The sequence below is a fragment of the Pelodiscus sinensis genome, unplaced genomic scaffold (genome assembly GCF_049634645.1).
Source record: "Pelodiscus sinensis isolate JC-2024 unplaced genomic scaffold, ASM4963464v1 ctg52, whole genome shotgun sequence".
NCBI classification, from domain to species: domain Eukaryota; kingdom Metazoa; phylum Chordata; order Testudines; family Trionychidae; genus Pelodiscus; species Pelodiscus sinensis.
The window spans coordinates 686,537-706,418 of NW_027465958.1; positions in this window are offsets into that span (position 1 = coordinate 686,537).

Below are 19,882 nucleotides of genomic sequence, written 5' to 3' on the forward strand. Positions count from 1 at the left end.
CTAGTCGAACACTCAGCAACCAGAACCAGTGACAGATGGGGACACTCGGCTATTTAGTCCAACTCACAGCACAGCTCCCCTCCCCGCAAGAGCCACACTTACCTGACATCCTACTGGACTTTCTGTGCCAGCTCCAAAAAGGACACCCGGCTCAAAAGCCTGCCACCAATCCAATGACCCAGGCAAGATGACCTGGAACAAAGCACTTGCAACTCACCCTTCCAAAGACTCCCACAAACCAGCACCAGTGAAGCACGTGTACGGACACTCCAACACTCAGCCCAACCAGCTCACAACACCATCCCACAAAACCACACTTACCGAGCTAGAGGACATTTCCCAGGCAAGCTTGCCTCCATCTGCTTGCTGTTGCCCGTGGCTCCCAGCTCCTGAACTGAGGCTCATCTCCAAGGCTTGCCGCCAACGCAAGGAACCCCTGTAAGACCACCTGCAACAGAGCCCTCACAATTTACCCTATTCAAACAGTCCCAGCAGAGCAAAGCATGTGAACAGACCCTTAGGTATGTAGCCCAGCCCTTTCCACTCCTCCCTACCCCCAACACTTACCAAGCTCCTCTTGGACATTTGTTAGGAAACCGCTCTCTGGCAGCCGTTGGTGTAAGGTGCCAGACTGAAGAACGAAACCCGGCTCGACTCATACCGCTCAAAGTCTTGCGGCCAATCCAACGAGCCCTTGTAGGAGCACCTGCAACAAAGCACGTCCAATTCACCCTCTCCAAACGCTCCCAGCCACCAGCGCCAGTCATGGATGCGCACAAACATTTTATATGTACGCCCCCAAAAGCCACACTTACCGAGCTCCTATTGGACCTTGCCGACACCAAGGCTGCTGTTGACTATTCAGGCAGTTGTCCTTAAGCTGCCTTTCGTCTAAGGGTGGCCGGGCTATAAGCCTTGCCACGAATCCAATGAACCCCTGGGGGACTGCCGGAATCCCTGCAGGATGACCTGCAACAAAGCACTCCCAGATCACCCTATTCAAGTGCAACCAGCACCAGTGAAGCATGTGCCAACACACCTGGATAGGTAGCCCAACCATCTCACAGCCCAACTAATACGTACCAAGCTCCTCTTGGGCCTTTCCCAGACCAGCTCCCCCTGTGGCCTGCAGCTGCTAGCTTCCAAAAGGATGCCCAGCCGAAACCGAAGTTCAGCCCAAGGACCCAGTGTGACAACCTAGAACAGAGCAGTAAGAAACATGTACAGACAAGGAGATGCAGTACTTAGCCCAACCAGCTCACAGTACAGGCCCCCCAAAGGCACGCTTACCCCAGATCCTCTCAGACATTTCCAGCAAACTCCCCTGTTGGTTCTTCACTCCAATGTCCTTTAGCTGCCTTTCCTGTCAGGGTGCCAGATGCAAGGAGTACGCCCGGCTCAAAGCCTGCCTCCAATCTATCCCCCTAGACAACAACCTGCAACGAAACACTCCCGACCACCAGCACCAGTGAAGCATATAGACCGAAACTTGGATACTTAGCTCAACCAGCCCACAGCACAGCTGCCCAAAAGCCACTTACCGAGCTCCTACTGAACCTTTCCCAGGCGGATGGATGCCTCTCTTGGCTTCTTACACCCTTCCCTCTGGCTGCCAGCTCCAATCCAACGAGCCCTGTAGGACCACCTGCAAGAAAACACTCCCAAGGCACCCTATCAAAGGTTCCCGGCAACCAGCACCAGTGGAGGATGTGACCAGACACTCCAACACCTTCTGAGCCCAACCAGCTCACAGTAGTGGCCCCCGAAAACCCACACTTACCAAGCTCATCTTGGACCTTTCGCAGGCAAGCTGGCTATTTGCTCTGTTGTCCTTTCGGGTAAGGGTGCCAGACGCAAGAACGACACCCGGCTCAAAGCCTCAACTCCAGTCCAATGACCTCTGCAGCTTCAGCTGCAACAGAACACCCTCACTTTTCCTTCTTCCAACACTCCCTGCAATCAATAGCAGTGAACAAGGTGGACAGATAGTTAGATATTAGCCCAACCACCTGGGAGCACGGCCACTGAAAAAGGCACTTACCCAAGCTCCTCTCAGAACTTTGCTTCCAATCCAATGACTCCTGTTGGACCGCCTGCAAAGAAGCACTCCCAAGGCACCTAACAAAGGCTCCCAGCAACCAGCACCAGTGAGAGATGTGAACAGACATCTGGACACTTCGCCCAACTAGCTCACAGAAGAGACCCCCCCAAAAGCCACACTTACCGAGCTCCAATTGGCGCTGCCCCGAGCCAAGTTCCACGGTTGGCTGCGTACTCGGTTGCCTCTAGCTGCCAGCTCCAAGGAGGCCCGGCTAAACCCTCGCCTCCAGTCCAATGAGCCCTGGAGGACCACCTGCAAGAAAGCACTCCCAGGTTACCCTCGGCAAACATTCCCAACCACCGGCAGCAGGGAAGCAAGTGGATCCTTAGGCCAGCCAGCCGGTAGCAGGGCCCCTTAAAAGCCCCACTCACCAGCCGGTGGAGATTTCCCAGGCAAGCTCTCCTCTGGGCGAGGCCCTCAAGCTCCTCTCTGGCAGCCTTTGATTGGAAGCTTCCGGCTTCACAAGACGACCCAGCTCAAAGTCCTCCCCGGAGCCCAGCCCGCTCCCGGCAGCGCCCCCCGCCCCGAGCGCCTCGGTTCCCGGGGCCGGAGCTCCGGGCTCGCGGCCAGACCCGGCCGGCGGCAGAGACGCGCTGAGCCCGCCCGCGAGCAGGAGGCACGAAGCCGTTTCTGGAAAGGCCCCGCCGCTGCCAGAGCCCGCGCCGCACGGACAGGGCGAGACCGAGGGACAAACCTGCTCCCGGGCCAGCGAGACGCCTCGTCCCCCTCCTGCACCTCGCCAGACCGCCCGCGCGGCCACGAGTGAAAGAACACGCCCCGGAGCGGGCCTTTTTATACGCTCAGCGCTGGGCGATACCATCTCGCCGCGAAGTGCGGGGGGGAGGGAAACACGTGCTTCCAATTACCTCGCCCCGCCCTTTTCGGCGGGTGGGGCGTGTCTCGCGCCTGCGCGGTGAGGGAGCCGCGGCCGAAGCCGGGCGGGGGACTGGGGAGGGCCCGGGGGTCTCCTCGCGCGGCTCAGGGCGAGTTGCTGCCGAGCGCGTGTCCCGGGCGCTGCACGCGGGGGGGTGACAGTGGCCCGGGGAGCGAAGCGGCTGCAGGAGGCCGGTGCAGCCCCGGCTGGGGAGAGCGGGGGCCGGGACACGCCCCGCGAGACGCCCCGAGCGCGCTCGGCAGCCCCGCTGCAGCCTCTGCCCGCGCCACGGGGCGTTGCTGCCGCCCCCTTCCCCGGGCCGGGCTACAGGTGCAAACGGGGGCGAAGGGGCGGACACGGGGCTTCACGGCAGGGCCCGGCTTTGGCTTCTCCGCTGCCGCTGAGTCGCTGATTCGCCCTCCCGCCCCCGGCCCGCGCTGGGCTCGGACCTTGCGCCCCCTCCCCGCTGCGCCCTCTGGTCCTCGCACGAGTCCGGGCCGCGCCCGCCCCTGCCCTGCTGCTGCTGTTTCGTGGCTACCGCGCCGAAGCGCCGAGGGCAGGAGCAGGGCGGCTGCTGGCGAGTCTCTCTGCCCCCCTGGCGCTGGCTCCCTTCCCCTGGCCGCTCCCAGCGCCGCGTTCTCGCGGGCGGAGCACCCAGTAATACCCAGCCGCGCGGGCTAGTGAGCCCCCTTCCCGCTGCTCCGCTCCCAGCGCCTGCTGCAGCCAGAGCCTGCGGGCGGCCGGGGGGAGACGCACCGAGCCCCCCCCCCCCCCAGCTCCCCGGCTTCCTGCGCATCGCTCCATCCCTGCACAGAACGGAGCGGAGAGAAAGTCCAAGCCAAGAGCTGCGCTGAGAGCTGGGACCAGAGAGCCGGGCAGCGCTGCCTGGCGGGAAGCCCCCGCTCCAGCTGCTACCGGCCCCTCGCCTGCCCCGCCCACATCCCCCTCGCCCCGCAACGAGGGGACTCGGCCTTGCTGCTCCGCCGTGCGGGGGGGGGGGGGGGCTCCGAGCCTTGTCGCCCCTCGGCCCCGCCTGGCCGGAGCCCCGGTGCGTCTTGTGCTGCTGCGCGGGGCGGGGCTGTGAGCTCAGTGGCCGGGTCCCGGGCTGCGGGTTGTGCAGCGTAAAGCTCGGACCGCAGAGCCCGCAGAGCGCCCGGGGTGCGGGCGGGTCCCGCGCTTGGAGCCGGTTGCGCTTTTCAGGGGCTCGCAGCGCGCACCAGCCTCCCAGCTCCCGACCCTGCTCCAGGGGAGCCGGACGCGCCGCGGGCTCTGCGGGACGAAGCGGAGCGATCTGCGGAGCGTGTCATTGTGTAGCCGGGAGGGTTTTGCCCAGTTACTCGCTTACAATGGAGCCGGCGTTTCCAGCCCTAATATTGCGCCATTTCCGCACCTCCGAGAGGCGTCGCGGGTCATTCGCCCCCGCCCCGTCCTGGCCAGACCCCACAGACTCGTCCCCTCCCAGGCCCTGCACCTCCAGCTCCAGCCCCCTCTGGCGCCCCCTTCCTGCCCAGACTGCCCCCTTCACCGTGCTCCAGTCCCCTCTGTCCCACCCGGACCCTGAATCTCCGCCACCCCGAGCCCGCTCCTGGGTCCTCGTGTATCCCACACGCCTCGCGTGGTTCCCTGGCCCACGGGGTGACTCAGACCCTTAGGGCCCGAGATGAGAACAGGTGAGCTCTACAGGCTAACGTGAGCCCAGCTGGCTTTAGCCCGAGTGCTAGAGGCGCCTGCTCTAAGCGCCGGGGTCCCTGCTTCAAATCTGTCCAGTTTCAAGTGGGGGCTCCTCTGGGGTCTCTCCTACTCAGGATGCCCTTGCTCAGCTAGGGGAAGTGTCCTTAGTGGGTGCGGTTCACTGCCGCTTGCAGTGGCACTTAGGGGTAGAGCTCGGTCATTCTTCTCTCTCCCGGTCAGTGGTCTGAGCCAGGGCTGGGCACGAATTTTGGGAGGGGGCCACGTTACAAATTTCAGAAGAGGCTGCGGGCCAGCACGGAAGGGGCGGGGTTCAGACCTATCCTGCTGGGAACTTTGCTTGGCCTGGAATCCCTGCCCCCTGACTTCTGGCCAGTGAAAAGAACCAGGAGCAGAGGAGGGGGCCGGTGATACTTTTTAAAGTCAATAACAGTCCTTCTTCCAGCAGCTTCGCTAATACATAAATGAAAGGTGCAGCTCTTCCCTTTCAGCGCAGGGGCCGGCAACCTCTCGGAAGAGGGGTTCTTAGATTTCGCTTGTTCACGGATCCGTGTGCCGGGGGAAGAAGCGGGGAGGGCAGGGCAGGCTGGGGCCGGTGACTTTATTTTCTAAACCAGCTGCAGCTAGTCAGAATGGTTTGATGGAAATCATGAAACAGATGAAGCATTTTAACATTCTCCTGTTAGTTTATCAAACTTCCTTTTCAGCAAAGTAAAATAATATGTCCCACACAAAAGGTTTCAGTGTTTTCTTTATTTAGGGCAAGGGCGGGGAACCCTTTTTGGGTCGGAGGTCACTGACCCACAGAAAAATGAGTTGGGGACCACACAGGTGAGAAGAGCAAACCTCCTCCAGAACGCCCCCTGCTCACTGATGTGGCCCCGACAGACACTTCACTCCTCTGGTGCTGCAGCCTCAAGGATTGGGGGGAAGGGAAGAGGAGGTCTGAGGTTCAAGGCTTCCCATAGATGAGATTTACTTCTCTGGGGTCCTGCAGTTAGTGGATTTTATGGACCCCTGTAGGCTCTGGGGTAGGAACAAAACTGAGGGGGTCAGTGCACGAGACAGGGCTCCAAGCAGGTAGGATAGGGAAGGGGCGCAGTATCTGGGAGGGAAGTGGGGTGCAGAAGCAGGCTGGGAGTAGGGAGTCTGGCCAGATGGAGGGAGCAGGAACAAGGGAGGTTGCGGTGTCTGGCCAGGAGAGAGGGTGCAGGAACAAGGAAGGGTATCTGAGCAAACCGGGGGTGCTGGATCCTGGAGGGGGTCAGTGCACGGGTGGGGGACCTAAAATGACTTGGTGCCCTCTGTCCCAGTCGCCCCAGAGGGAAGTCCTGCTGCCCTGGCAGTCCAGGGACCAGCCCTGGAGGCTGGAGCTGCCATGGCCACCCAGTTTGGGACCGGCCCCAGAGGCGCCAGTGCCGCGGCCACGTGATCCGGGGCCCGCCCTAGAGGCCAGAGGTCCCCTGCTGCGGCCACACGGTTCGGGGCTGCCACAGGTACGCAGCCCCAGACTGCTGAGGAGCTCCAGCCCCAGCGCTGCTCCCTCCCACCGCAGTCTAAGCTGCTGCAAGGAGGAGAGAGCGCTCTCCAGCTGCTGCGCAGGAGAGGCGGGGCGGGGCGGGGCAGGGCTGAGCTTCCTCCCCCGTGCTCCTGAAAACCAGCACCCCTGCCTTAGCGGGGCCTGCAAGGCCTTGCGGGCCGGAGAGGCTTTTGCCCGTCCCTGGCCTAGCCTGAGCCCTGGTTGGCTCTGTAGCTCAAGTTGTAGATGCTCCTGTCCTAAGCTTCTCAGGGCCTAGATTCAAATGCACCCAGTGGGGCTTACAAATGGGCATTTTGCTTTTTCCACTTTCTGTCATAAAATCGCCGCTAAAAACACAACGACAAGAGAACAAACGTGATACGGACACAGACTATTTCTCTGGCCGGGAGGAATGATTCAGAATACTCCCCTCGACCCTGTTGTCGGCGGGACCTCCCTTTTACTTTCCACTACGGACGGAGATGGAAAAAAAAAAATCTGAGCCAGAAGGGGAGCATAACCCACGTTCGCTCCCCTTGCTCTTGTTGCCCAGCTGATCCCGGGCTCCCAACGGCCTTTCCCCGGAACCCGGGATCGGCTGGGGAGTCCGCAGCTGACCCCGGGTTCCACGCAGCACTTCCCACCGCCGGCTGTGACGGCAATTAATGACTTTGAAACTCAGCAGGTAACTGCTACGTATAGGGTCTCTGGGCCGGGGGGAGGTAAAACAAGATGCCTGAGCTCAGACCACTTACTGGATGCTGCCTGGCCCACAGACAGGCAAGTAAGGGCAGAAAGACTCCCCTCAGCCACCCACGTGAAGGGCAGAATCTTTTACAGTCTCCAGCAAATGACGGGAAGCCTCTGACTGCCGAATGAATAGGGAAGAGCCCCCTCCTCGTTAAGGGTATGTCTACACTACGCCACTAACTCGAACTAACTTAATTCGAACTAGAGCATCTAGACCTAAAAACTAATTCAAACTAGCATGTCCACATTGAGTGGACCCTGAACCGAAGTTAAGGCTGGCCGGAAGCAGTGCCGGCAGGGCATCAGGTTAGGACTTAGAGTGTGGAGCTGCTGTCTCAGGCTAGCCGAGGGCTGTGCTTAAAGGGACCCGACCCCCACCCCGGACAGACAATTCTCAGGGTTCCCCGCTTGCTTGTCTTCCTTGATGAGGGACAGCAAAGCAGTCCTGACTTGGAGTACCCTGAGTGCCCACACTTGGCACATCACAGCACTCGGCCATCAGCCCGGCTGCACTTGCCGCAGGCTGCCATCCGGGAGGGTCAATCGGGGGGCTGCAGGAGAGGTTCCACCCTGAGGAGCCTGCAGAGCCACCCCAGTCCTCCCCATCGGGGGCTCGTACCCCAGTCCTCCCTCACCTCCTTCCACTTAGCCCTTCCTGATGTACAAACTAAAGGACACGTGTGTTCAAAAATAGAAACTCTCTTTAACAAAACTGGAGGGGGGGATTAGCCTCTGGGGAGATGGGAAAACGAGGTGGGAGAGGGGAGGGGGAAACCTGGGAGGAGAGAGCTGGAAAGGGGAAGCCGGGGAAGAAGCAGGAGGGGAAGTATCAAACTATGGTACACGATATCTTCAGTACTGTGTACAGATGTGATCTCACCCCAGAAAAGATGTTTTGGCCTTGGAAAGGGTTCCAAAAAGGGCAACTAAAATGATCAGGGGTTTGGAACAGGTCCCATGTGAAGAGAGGCTAAAGAGACTGGGACTTTTCAGCTTAGAAAAGAGGAGACTGAGGAGGGGATATGATAGAGGTCTATAAAATCATAAGCGGTGTGGAGAGGGTGCATAAAGCAAAGTTCTTCATTAGTTCCCATAATATAAGGACTAGAGGACACCAAATGAAATGAATGGGTAGCAGGCTTCAAACTAATAAAAGAAAGTTCTTCACAAAGCAAATAGTCAACCTGTGGAACTCCTTGCCACAGGAGGCTGTGAAGGCTAGAACTAGAACAGAGTTTAAAGAGAAGTTAGATAAAGTCATGGAGGTTGGGTCCATGGAGTGGCATTAGCCAGGGGGTAGAAAAGGTGTCCCTGGCCTCTGTTTGTGGAAAGCTGGAGATGGATGGCACGAGACAAATGGCTTGGTCATTGTCTTCGGTCCATCCTCTCCAGGGTATCTAGTGTTGGCCGCTGTCGGCAGACAGGCTCCTGGGCTAGATGGACCTTTGGTCTGACCCAGTACGGCCATTCTAAGCTCAGGGCTCAGGGTCGGGGGTCTCACTGGACCACCTTGATTTTCATGCAGACCTGCTCCTGGCATTGCATGTGGCCTTTGGTGGCCAGGCTGGCAGCTATCCTGCCCTAGACGGCCACTTTCCTGTGCCTAGTGCGGAGATCGTGGACGTTGGAGGCCTCCCCCCAAACCTGGATGAGGTCCACAATCTCCACACTAGACCAGGCGGGCACCCACCTCTTGCGGCCCCGGGCAGGCTCCTGGGAGCTGCCAGCCTGGTCCCGGGAAGAGGCGGAGGGCTGGGTGGCAGCGGGTGGCGGGCTCGTGCCGTGCCAGGTGCAGGGTCTGCGTAGCACTTTAAAGACTGACAAGATGGTTTATCTGAGGAAGTGGGTCTGGCCCACGAAAGCTCATCACCTATTCAACCATCTTATTAGTCTTTAACGTGCTACACCGTCCTGTTTTTTGTTTCAGCTCCTCGTTAATGTAACTGGTTTTGAAATACTCTTCTGGATTCAAAAGTTCTGTCAAAAAAAGCCACGAAAGACGGGCAGTTTGTGGGAGCATGTGTTGTGGGCTCATCTCTCCGACCGGCTACACACCGATACCAGATGGTTTGGATTTGCACATTTCTAAAATGTGGATGCAAATCTCTCTGTGGACATTTATTTTGCAGTAGGTGAGCTTTAAGGCTAGTCTACACCTAAGTCTTAGATCAAAATAGCTACATTGCTAAGGGCTGTGAAACATTTGATGTCCTCTGCCATGTATTTGGTCAATCTAATACCTGCTGTGGTCAAAGTTAGGTCAGTAGAAGAATTCTTCTGTTGCCCAAGCACCGCCTCTTAAAGAGTGATTCCATTACACTGACAGAAAAACACCTTCTGTTACCGTAGACGCTTCCTAAGTGTCCAGACAAACCACCACTCAGAACTGCCCGCGGAGAGTTTGGCACCTGGGACCATTAGAGCTTATGGCAGGAGCTGCTCCAGGTTGAGCTATAGAGCCAGCTGCTGCTCAGCTTAGGCTGCAGCGCTCATCCCTTCTTCTCGTTCCCTGTAAGCGGTCTAAGTATCACTACACGGGACAGTGAACCGCACTAGGGCTACATCTGCACCGAATGCTTCTTTCAAAATAGCTATTCGGGCAGAAATACTCCAAAATAGTTTATTTCGAAATAGCACGTCTACGCTACAGGGAAGCCTCAAAATGAGTCCGAGGCCGGCTTCCCTAACGTGGACGCGCTACCTCGATTGAGAGCTCCAGGTGGCACTGGGGAGTAATTACTGTGAATGGCCCTGGGGTGCAGCTATTTCGAAATAGCAGCGGTGGAGCATCTACACTACTGCTATTCCGAAATAGCTATTTTGGAATAGGCGCTCTTCTTCGTGGAACGAGGTTTACAGAAGTCAGAAGAAGCCGTCCGTTATTTTGAATTTATTCCGAAATAACGCTGCCGGGTAGATGCACCCTAAGGCAGTGGTTCTTAACCCACCGGCCGTGGGCTGCTTGCAACCCGTACGACTTCCTCAGGGTAGCGTGGATGCAGCCACATAATAAAGAAAGAGCTGCATCTAGACTGAGAATCACTACTCCGAGGGCACGAGGCTTGCTTTCACTGGGCTGGCGTCAGGCTTTAAGGACTTTATTGTATGCCTCTATGATGACTGAATGGACTGTGCCAGAGGAGGCTGTGAAGGCTAGGACTATAATAGAGTTTAAAGAGAAGCTGGAGAAATTCATGGAGGTTAGGTCCATAAAAGGCTATTAGCCAGGGGATAAAATGGTGTCCTTGACCTCTGTTTGTCAGAGGCTAGAGAGGGATGGCAGGAGACAAATCGCTTGATCGCTGTCTTAGGTCCACCCTCTCTGGGGCACCTGGTGCTGGCCACTGGCAGTAGACAGGATACTGGGCTAGATGGACCTTTGGTCTGACCCAGTACGGCCGTTCTTATGTTACTCCTTGGGTGTAACAACTTGCCAGCTGTCTACCCTGGCCCCTTGAATTTGCGCAATAGCACTGACTTTGTAATATTCAAAATCAGTGCGCTTCTTGCGCAAATACTTTCACGCTCCCGCTAGGGAAAAAGCCCTCTTGTGCAAGAATGCTTGCTCAAGAGGGCCAGTGTAGACAGGAAAGAATCGTTTTGCGCAAAAAAGCCCCGATGGCTAAAATGGCGATCGGGGCTTTCTTGTGCAAAATCGCGTCTAGACAGGCCCCGGATGCTTTTGCGCAAAAGCATCCTTGCCAGTCTAGATGCTCTTTTGCGGAAAAGCTTTTCCGTTAAAAGTATTTCCGCAAAATCATGCCAGTCTAGACGTAGCCTAGGTGTGTGAGTTACACTTACATCTTACCTAGACCCCACACCCCACTCCAGCCTGCTCCCCAATGGCAACCTACAGCACACTGAACCCCTTATTTTTTGCCACACCCCAGAGCCTAGGGTACCACAAAATCTATTAATACCCCTGGGCCCCAGAAAAGTTCATCTGGACATTTGGGGAAGCACTTAGGCAGGGTGGGTAACCTCAGGGCCAGGGTCCAGATGCAGCCCCTCACTTGCCTAGATCCAGCCCCCAATGCTCAGGGTTTCCCCCTCCCACAGCATTGGGGAGCCCGTGCTGGTACCAAAGCCCCTTACCCTGTCGAAGCAAAAACAAGCTCCTCTGTGTTTAGGCAGCTAACAAACAGCTTTATTAATTAATAAAGCACAGCATGAGCCAAACGTGGTCGCAGCAGAGCCGGGCCCAGTAAGGCTGCTAATACAATCAATCCTAGTATCTTTATACCCTTAGCCAAACAGTCTGACGTCAGGGCATCTAATTACAGAAATCCTTAAGGCTTTGTTTTTCCAAATTTAATTATCAACAAGATGGCGGACAGGTACGAAGGAGTACATCTCCTGTCCCAACCAGCCCAATTAACACATACCAATAGCCCATCCTGTAGGCCTCTTCTCACAGGGTGACAGAAAGTTCACTCTGGTCTACGTGCTTGAGAGAAAAGCTGAAATGGTTTCTGATATACAAGATGGCTTCTAGCTAAATATGAAAATGGTTTCTACAGCTTCTACATCTCCCCCCTTTTAGCCTTTTAAAGGCTAACCTTGAAACCATTTTACAACTATTTCTATTAAAGTATTTATGTACATTTTTTTGTTCCTTTCTCTGCTCATCCTATTTTAACATCATGAGTTCTACATTCTTTTTTGTAAGGGTCTGTCTTGTGTTTTCCAGAATACAAGAAATACAGCATTTGATTAACAAGAAACAGCAATAAGCACAAAAGAATATAGCCAATACTAAAACTACTCTTTGCAAAATCCAAGTTCCTACATGTCTAAACTAGCCTCCCAACTAATCCCAGAGGGTCCAGTCTTCCTCCTGCCTTAGGCGTTCCACAGTTCTTTCAATCTCTGAGGCATCTTCCTCTACTTCTTTGCTGGTGTCAGAAATATACCCACAGTATTCTCTTCTTACTAAGGCACAAACCCTGCCCTTACTAGCTAGGACATAGTCTAGGGCCATCGGTTTGGGCTTTTTTTTCCTCACCCTGGCTCCTGAACCATTACATGTCCAGCAGTACTTTCCAATTGGGGTCAAGGCTAGGCGGATATACCCTGGGTTATTAAACCTTTTATCCTGCCAAGTATCATTTGGCTTAGTTCACTAAACAGTGTGCTATTCATTTGAGTGTTGTTTAGTGGGACTGGAATCATTGGGATGCCTCCTTCTGACTGTACCGGACTGTGAGCACATATCTAGCAACCTGTGGAATTAAATTCTTGGGAAACTTGGTTCATTAAAAGCATAAACACATTTGAACCATGTAGGTTATAACTGCTAGTTTTAAAAACAAGATTAAGCATAAGCTCAACATGAATTGTTTGTCCAGCCTCATGCTGGCTGTTCTTCAGGACTTCGTAGTTTGCTTCACCTTTCGCTGGCAGGTTCTTCTGGGCCGCAGCTGGTACCTTAGCCTTGGGGTCTCAGGCTCGTCTGCTTCTGGGCCTGGATTGCCGGTACCAAGCCTGCGCTGATCCTCGTCTACTTCTGGACCTGGGTCTCTGGTACCAGGTCTGTGGTGCTCATTGTTGGGGCCAACCTCTGTAGGGGCCGGAACGGGTTTGCAGTGGGATGCGTGAATCCAGGTGGGCAATCCTTCGCACTTTCCAGCAGTATGGGTGGTCAGAAGGACTTGGTAGGGACACTTTCACCTGGGTTCCAGGGCAGTCTTCCGCTGGTGAACTTTCACGCAAACCCAGTCTCCTGGTTGTAGTTTAAGGCACGGCTCAGTCGGGGCCTCTTGGAAGGCGTCCTTAACCTGTGAATGATAAGACTGTACACACCTCATAAGTTCCTGTTAATACTTGACTATGCTTCCTTTAACAAGTGTGGCATCAGCCAGGTTAATTTCTGGGCTGCTTTACAGTCTTATAGGTTGGCCACATGCAATTTCATGTGGACTGAGTCCAGTTTTCCGATTAGGAGTGGCTCTCATGCTCATTAGGGCAATCGGGAGTGCTACTATCTATGTTAAGCCAGAGTTCTCACATATTTTAGCAAGTTTGTTCTTTAAAATTCTGTTTCATCTTTCTACTGCTTCTGCGCTCTCCAGGTGTCGTGCACAGTGCAGTGCTTGTCTGGTAGAGTAGTACTTTTCCAGTTTTTTTGAACAATTTGCCTAGTAAAGTGGATACCTTTATTCCTGGAGATCACAAGGTGTATTCCCCATGATGGGATGTAATGATTTAGAAGTTTCTTAGCTACTGTGATGTCATCATGTTTCCTGCAGGGATAAGCTTCTACCCATCCCAAAAACAAGCAAACAATAACCAGCACATTATTCAAAAGACTGACATTTAAGCAATTGAATAAAGTCCATTTGTAAATTCAGAAATGGTCCCAAAGGCGGAAGTCTGGTTGCCGGAACTGTCTTTACAGGTTTACCCACGTTGTGGGCTTGGCAGACAGGGCAAGCCAGACAGTAATCTTTGGCTGCTTGGGAGAATTTGGGAGCAAACCAATTTTGTTTTAAGGATTGCTACCATCCCCCCCCTTTGCTAACGTGCGACAATCCAGGGAGCACGGGGGCAAGGTGAGGTAGCAAGACCACTGGGGCAACAATGTGGCCATCAGAGCTGCACCACAAGTGGTCTGGGCGCAAGGTGCACCCTGCCAGTCTCCACTCCTGCTTTTCTGATTCTGGGGATTGGTTTCGCAGGAGGGCCAGTTCTGAAAGAGACGGCGTAGGAGCTGGCGATGGTAGGACAGAAGGGAAAAAACAGCAGGTAGAGGAGCAGATTCCGCTACATTCCAGACAGTACAAACTGCATAGCCTGCTACTAAAACTCTACTAGAATTATAAAGGCAAGAACCATTTATATAAAGCACAATGTTAAGATTATTCAAGGGACTTAAATTATTCTTTCATTAGAACAACAATATTGTACACACAACGTTTGAAATACATATATCACAATCAAGACACACAAGACAAATCTGGACAGAACACAGAACCATGGGGTTTTTTTTTCCCTTCAGTTAATTTTCATATGATATTAGCGCTTCTTGATGATCTGAAAGACAAAGAAAACATTTCTACCCACATTGGGGTGGTGCATTATATTTTAGAACACTTTTTCTTTACAGATTTTTTTGCTACCTTTTGATCAGCCTGCTGTTACCCAATGGTATGCTTTTATTTTGAACACTAGCTTCAGAGGGTTTGAGTAAATTACTTCATTATTTAATTATTAAGTTAAAGGTGGCATGCCTCAGTTTCCCTCTTGTACTGCAGACCAGGCTTTTTTTTACTGCCACAGAAACTCTTAGAACAAGGTGCTTGCTAGTTATTATTCCAGCAAGCAAAAAGGTTTTCCTTTCCTGAAAAGAATCACATGCAATGTTACAGACTTACTTATGGGGGACAGTGCTCCCCCCCCCCTTCCAGAACAAACAGGCAGTTTGCAGACACACACAACCTTGGATCTGAAAGCAAGCCAAAAGTGCTATCAGCTCAGCCTTGAACAGAAACACTGTGAAGTTTCTGGGCTTGGATTTTTTTAAACAATAATTAGGTTCCATGGAAGACACATTTAACCCTTAGGGTGCAGGTTTTACAAATTTACAATGTATAGATTCTATTCTTTTATGCCGTTAACCAATTAAGTTTCAGTAGAATTCCTTACTTTCCCTTTAATAGATTTAACAAAGTGTCTGTAGCCAAATGTTTAACTTGATTGTTTCATTGCTAAGGTGATTAAAAGAGGCTGCAAGAAACAAGGAGTCATTTCTTAAAGCAGGGTTTTTTTGTTTGTTTTTTTCCCTCTCCCTTAAGATTTGGAGGAACACTTTCTTTAAACTGTTAAACTTATTTTAAACTTTGTGTTTTGCTTTGGATCGGGCAAGTTTGTTACAGGAGCCCGTGTTTTCAAAGGGAAGAGCTAATTCCTTTCAGTTATTTTTCATGTTTCCTCTCTATCTGTGTATGCGTTATAAAGAGGGATAGAGGGGTGATGTTGTGCCAGATTTTCCCCCCAAGCTTGGTTGATATGGGTGTGCCAACTGAGAATTTTATTTTCTTTTTTTCCCCCCACTTTTTATGTATTATTTTGGCACAGAGGTGCTGCAGCAACTTTTAAGTTACCTATCTTACTGCAGGGCGGATTTTTGCTTTTCTGAGCTTCACTTTTATCCCTCAGGGCTTTAATTTTTCTTGTTTTCAAATTTGTTAAATGCTTACAGGTCCTTGGACCATTATGCACGTACATGTAGTACACAGGGGTGCCTTTCGGCAGAGTGGGGGGTGTTTAGACTAACCCCCACTTAAATTAACTTTACACACTCCAAAGAAAGAGTCCGCCGGGTCTAGAGTGTCAGACCTTAGCAGCTCATGAAATAAGGGGAGTCGTCACTCCCTCACATATCCGCTGAGTCTCGAGGTTCAGCTGACGCCCCCCCCCCCCTTTGCGTTCAGAGCTCCCTCGTGGGAGAGCCCTGGTGCAGCTGGGATCAGCTCAAGTCTCAGACCTATGCAGCGGCATTCATTCTTCACTCGTTACATTCATACTCATTTTCCCACACACAATTTTTTTTCTCCTTTTTTCACATTTTTCCTTCAGTTTCCACATTTAGATGCATCTTTATTTATTGTCCAGTTCCCATGGGTTTCTATTAAGTGACGCTGCCCTAAGACACCCGGCACTTAATATCAGACTTCATTAGGATCCTATACCAGAAGGCACTTATCATAAAGGCACTGGAATTCCTGTAGACTGACCTACCCCCATTTTCTGCGCGCACTTAATTCTGTAAGACACCGAACCAAAGTCCGCCTGCTTACACCATATTCTGCAAGTCACCGAATCAGAATCCGCCTGCTTGCTCTGCGAGTCACCGAATCAGGATCCGCCTGCTTGCTCTGCGAGTCACCGAATCAAGAATTCACCTGCTCGCACTGGTCCCCCCCCTTTTTTGTTGCGAAGCACTGGACTCAAGGTCCACCTGCCTCGCAGGGGTTTCCGGCACCTGCCCCAGCCCGGCAGAACACCACGTCCTGGCGCCTGGAGACAGCCTGGCGGAATGGGGCACTATGGCCTGGGATTAGCCTCAGAGGTCAGTACTACGCCCACAAATAACAGAGCGAGACAACAAAGTTTCCCCACAGTTCCGTGTGCCGAGACAGAGTAATGGCACCACACCAGCTTTTAGCGTCCAAACATAGAGGGTCCAGCGCATGGCTGCCTCACTAGAGACACCGGTGTGCCCTTTTGGAACTGTGACACATAAGACAGGCCTAATAGACAAAGACAGACACAGACAAACAAAAATGTTAGCCGCTCCACAAAACTGAATTCCGTAGCTCCCCTTACCCCGATGGCCGGCCGTCACTCCAAATCCCAAGCCCTCACTAGGAGATTTCGTAACAGGTATCTCCTTACCTTTTATTGAGCGCTCTGAGAGGTTTGGAAGTGGAGTGCCGGTCCGTCCATACGGGCAAGCGGCGCGTTAGGAATCTCGGTGGAACCTCCAAATTGTCGAAGCAAAAACAAGCTCCTCTGTGTTTAGGCAGCTAACAAACAGCTTTATTAATTAATAAAGCACAGCATGAGCCAAACGTGGTCACAGCAGAGCCGGGCCCAGTAAGGCTGCTAATACAATCAATCCTAGTATCTTTATACCCTTAGCCAAACAGTCTGACGTCAGGGCATCCAATTACAGAAATCCTTAATTAAATTTGGAAAAACAAAGCCTTATCAACAAGATGGCGGACAGGTACGAGGGAGTACATCTCCTGTCCCAACCAGCCCAATTAACACATACCAATAGCCCATCCTGTAGGCCTCTTCTCACGGGGTGACAGAAAGTTCACTCTGGTCTACGTACTTGAGAGAAAAGCTGAAATGGTTTCTGATATACAAGATGGCTTCTAGCTAAATATGAAAATGGTTTCTACAGCTTCTACAACCCCCAACACCTCACCACGGGGCTGAAGCATAGAAAATATTCCCACCCTACGGGTGTGGGTGTGCCCTTCTCATCTCTGACTGAAAAAAGCCAAGTTGATACATTCCAGGGGTAATGGAACCTATAACCAAATTGGAATAGATAACCCATCCAAATTGCCAAACTTGTGCATATCCTACGAGTGGAGGGGGAAAAATGCCTCTATTTGTCTTTCGTGTTCGGATTTCCTGGCTGAATTTTTAATTTTGACTTTTTCTGCTTAAAACCAGGAATAAGGGACTTTTCGGTAAAGGCTTTATTTTCCAAAAGATCCCCGTCTAGACTGGCGCTTTTTTCCCAGCAAAGCCAAGAGCCGAGCCGGAAAAAAGCGGCAGCCATGTTCATGCAAATGGAGCGGGGAAAATTTAAATCCCCGCTGCCTTTGCAATTCTGACTTGGCTCTTCTGCATCCCTTTTCCAGAAGATTGGTGCAGTGTAGACACAGCCTTACAGTGACCATAATAGAATAACATTTAACGTTCCTGTGGTGGGAAGAGCACCTCAGCAGTCCAACACACTCGCATTTAATTTAAAAAAAGGGAATTACACAAAAAGGAGGAGGTTAGTTCATCAGAAATTAAAAGGTACAGTGACTAGAGTAAAATCCCTGCAAGCTGCATGGAAACTTTTCAAAGACACCAGAATGGAGGCCCAACATAAATGCATCCTATTTTTTTAAAATTTGGGGTAAGAGACCTAAAAAAGAGACATGGTGGCTTAACAACCACGTAAAAGAAGCAGTGAGAGATAAAAAGGCATCTTTTAAAAAGTGGAAGTCCAATCCTAGTGAGGTAAATAGAAAGGAACATGAACACTGCCAACTTGACTGTAAAAATGTAATAAGAAAAATCAAAAAAGAGAGAGGAACAGCTAGCCAAAAATTTAAAAAGTAAAAGTACATTAGAAGCAGGACGCCTGCTAAAAAAACCAGTGGGGCCATCGAGATACAAAAGGAGCTATGGAGGACGATAAAGCCATTGCGGAGAGACTAAATGATTTCTTTGCTTCAGTCTTCAGGCCTGAGGACGTTCGGGAGATTCCCAAACCTGCACCGTCCTTTGTGAGTGATGAATCTGAGGAAGTGTCCCGGATTGAAGTGTCATTAGAGGTGGTTTTGGAACAAATAGAACAACTTAACAGTAACAGGTTCTCAGCCCTTCCTCCCTCCCTCCCTCAGTTTATTTCATTCAAAGAAAAATACAGTGTTTGGTTCCTTCAACTCAAAACAGGTGGGTTTATTGAGCCTGCAGGGAAGGGGGGGAAGGGATAGTGGAGCAAGGCCCAGGCCCCTAGCAGGGAGGCCCTGGGGAAAGTTACTGGGATCCTTAAGAGAAACTCTCCCTCTGGGCCTCCTGGATGGGCACCCTCAACTCATAGGTCCGGCCGATGTCCACAGCTACTCCAAGACCCTCCCTTTGCAGCCAGTATCCGCCTCCCTCCCCCTTCCTCTCCACAACATCGTGGAGGCACCCGAAGGTGCGCTCCACCTGGATTTGGACATTGAATGGGGTCCAGTTAGCCCGCGTATGGGGAGAGGTCAGGCCCCGTCCCCCATGATGCACAGCAGCATCTGCCTATTCCCAACCCCAAAGTCACACCGGGGGAAGAACGTGCCAGCGTCCAGCTTCTGGAAGATGTTGGAGTTTCCAAATACACAGGTGTCATGCGCCCCACCCGACCACCTGACAATTGTGGAAGCCATCAGTTCGGAGGATATTGGGGATTCAGCTACACGTCCAATTAGAAAAGAAGAAGAAAAGACCCAACAACTTGGGAGTGAACATTAAGCAAGCGAGCGCCCTCGCTACTAGATTTGTGTCTGCTTCTGAACAGTAGTATCACATCATTACCTTTTGTGGGAAAGAGGCAGCCGGGGAGAGAAAAAGGGACCTTTATTGAGGAAACGGTGGTAATCTTTTTCCCCAATAAAGAGGAGATTTTGATTGGCAGCGCTAGAGCTGTTCACCAAAGCTGAAGAGCCCATACCTAACCCATAGGAACGCCAAATCTCATGAACATGCAAATACACAGGAAATCTCTTTGCTAAAATCAAAGGGCCTTTGATGATTCAGGCTTCGTGACAGTTGTATAAGATTTCAGTGCCGTCTAGCACGGCTGGTCTTGCATTGAAGTGTGAATCAGGGCGAGTAACATCGGCACAAAGCAGGCTGACGTCGTCCGAAGCTTTGAGCAGGCAGGGTGCTGAGCACCAGAACTGCAGCTAGACAGAAGGGTTCAAGTCAAATCATGAAACAGATGAAGCATTTTAACTTCCTCTTGTTTAGTTTAATCAAACTTCATTTTAAATAAGTAAAATATGGTGTCCAACACAAAAGATTTCAATGTTTCCTTTATTTAGGGCAAGGATAGGGAACTCTTTTTTTGGGCCAGCTGTCACTGAGCCACAGAAAAATCAGTCGGGGGCCACACAAGCGAGAAGCACAAAACTACTCCAAAAACCCCAGCGCTCACTGATGTGACCCTGACTGAGACACCTCAGCCCTCTGGTGCCCCAGCCTTAAGAGGGGAGGAGGGAGAACTGATGTTCAGGGCTACCCATAGACCAGACTTTTCTAGGGTTCCAGAGTTAGTGGATTTTTATGGACCCCTCCACCCTCTTAGGCTTTGCGGTAGGGACATCAGCGAGGGGCACAGTGCATAAGACGGGGCTGCAAGCAAGTAGGACAGGGCTGGAGTGTAGGATCTGGGAGGAGGAACAAGGGTGGGTGCAGTGCCTGGCCATGAGAAGGGGGTGCTGGGCCTCAGGGGGGAGAGAAAGGATTGGGGGGGAGGGATCTGTGCATTAGGGGGAGGCCTTACCTGACTTGGTTCCTCCTTGCAGCAACAGCTGCAACCACGCTGTACCAGCCAACGTGGAGAGAGGGCCTGTTGCCCCAGCAGCCACACAGTCAGGTGCAGGTCCCGTCCAGCACTGACACCTCTGGTGCCTGCTGAGGAGCATCAGCCCCCAGCCCTGCTTCCTCCCAC